The sequence below is a fragment of the Austrofundulus limnaeus genome, unplaced genomic scaffold (assembly GCF_001266775.1).
Source record: "Austrofundulus limnaeus strain Quisiro unplaced genomic scaffold, Austrofundulus_limnaeus-1.0 Scaffold307, whole genome shotgun sequence".
NCBI lineage: Eukaryota > Metazoa > Chordata > Actinopteri > Cyprinodontiformes > Rivulidae > Austrofundulus > Austrofundulus limnaeus.
Genome location: NW_013952709.1, coordinates 671,850 through 673,867, shown reverse-complemented (window position 1 = coordinate 673,867; position 2,018 = coordinate 671,850).

The following is a 2,018-nucleotide window of genomic DNA, read 5'->3' as shown; positions in this document are numbered from 1 at the left end:
CTGTCCTCTGCAGGGGGACTGTCCTCTGTTGGTAGACTGTCCTCTGCAGGGGGACTGTCCTCTGTTGGTAGACTGTCCTCTGCAGGGGGACTGTCCTCTGTTGGTAGACTGTCCTCTGCAGGGGGACTGTCCTCTGTTGGTAGACTGTCCTCTGCAGGGGGACTGTCCTCTGTTGGTAGACTGTCCTCTGCAGGGGGACTGTCCTCTGTTGGTAGACTGTCCTCTGCAGGGGGACTGTCTTTTATAGGGGGACTATTTTCAGTGAAGCTTTCATCAGATTTTTGAATAAAAATCATTCTGAAAATAAAGAAAAATTCAACATTTTCATTTCGTTCAGGAACAAAATACAAAAAGTGACTGAAGATGACTGTGATGAAGAGGAGTGAGGGGTGTCGGGGGGAGTGAGGGGTGTCGGGGGGAGTGAGGGGTGTCGGGGGGAGTGAGGGGTGTCGGGGGGAGTGAGGGGTGTCGGGGGGGAGTGAGGGGTGTCGGGGGGAGTGAGGGGGTGACATCTGAACCTGTCATGTCTGCTCATCTTGACAAAGACGGTAAAAGTGTCAGAAAAGCTCAGAACTTGAAGCCAACGTCTCGTGCTGTGCTTGAAGTGAGGTCAGTGGAAGGAGGAGGACGAGGGCTGGACAGAGACACAGAGGACAGCTGGACAACAAGCAGACGTCTGCTGTTAGTTTTCACTGAGGTTGGAAATGTTTTATTTTGCCTGTAGAAGGTGGACGTGTAACTTCTGCTCCACTGACGATCATTTAATTAGACCTCGTGGACCACCACTACACAGGAAGTGATGTCATCTTTTCACCTCATGGACCACCACTACAAAGGAAGTGATGTCATCTTTTCATCACCTTAACACTAAGGTCAAAGGTTATTTGATGTCTCAGCGTTTATTGATCTTTAGTTTTGAATCATTTCTCTTTTCCTGTGACTCCAAATGTTCCAGTCAGCTGAGAAACATGTTTTTCTCCAAGCAGCAGCTGGAGCACAGGCTCAGGTTGTTGTGAAGAGAAGCTCCTGAGCTGTCGTCTCTTTCTGACTTCATGCTCTTTGTGTGACTCATTGTTTTGGTTCCCAGCTTTGCATCAACTCTTACTGTGAAAATTTCACTTTCAGTGCCACTTTGTCACAGGCGCTGAGTCACTTTGTTCTCCGCTCCTCAGCCCAGCTTCAGCTTCAGCTTCAGCTTCAGCTTCAGCTGCTTCTGAACAGGAAATAAAAGCTCTGCACAGGTCGGCCATGATGAGCTGCAGGGTTCAATGTTTCAAGACAAATCAGAACTGGTGAAGAGCTCCTTCCTGTTTTATTTCTTTCTTTTCTTTGCAGCCAGTGGTCAGAACATCCAGACACTGGACCTGAAGACAGGAGACAGAACCAGGAGTCTGCTTCAGCTCCAGGGTCTGAGCTGAAGACAGAAGACCCCTGGTTCTGAGCACAGCTGTGTGACAGAAAGGACCACTTCCTGACAGTCGTCATGCTGCACTGAAGACACAAGACCCCCCCACCCCGTTTTTTACTGTTATTTTACCAGGCAAGTCCCATTGAGATCTCAGATCTCTTTTTCAAGGGAGGCCTGGGCCTGAAGACAACCTGTTGTACATGTTTTTGGGTGGTGGGGGAAACCGGAGTACCTGGAGAAAACCCACACAAGCACGAGGAGAACATGTAAACTCCACACAGAAAGACCCCAGGTCTGAACCAGGGATCGAACCCAGGACCTTCTTGCTGTGAGGCGTTGGTGCTAACCACTGAGCCATCGTGCTGAGCAGCCGTTCTGCCCGACCCCCTCACTCCAATCTGATCTGATCTGTTGAAGGACAACCTGGAGCGGCAGAATGAACAATTCAACATGAATATTCTGGACAGTGGCTGAACTGTGGAGTTGATCTTCTGGGGACTGGATTCTTCAGAGGTTCACACAAGATTCATGGCTTCAGAGACACACCCTCTAAACTCACCCACTCCTCTGGTTAATAAATGTGCTCTTGCTTGTAGAGGTTTTTTTCTAT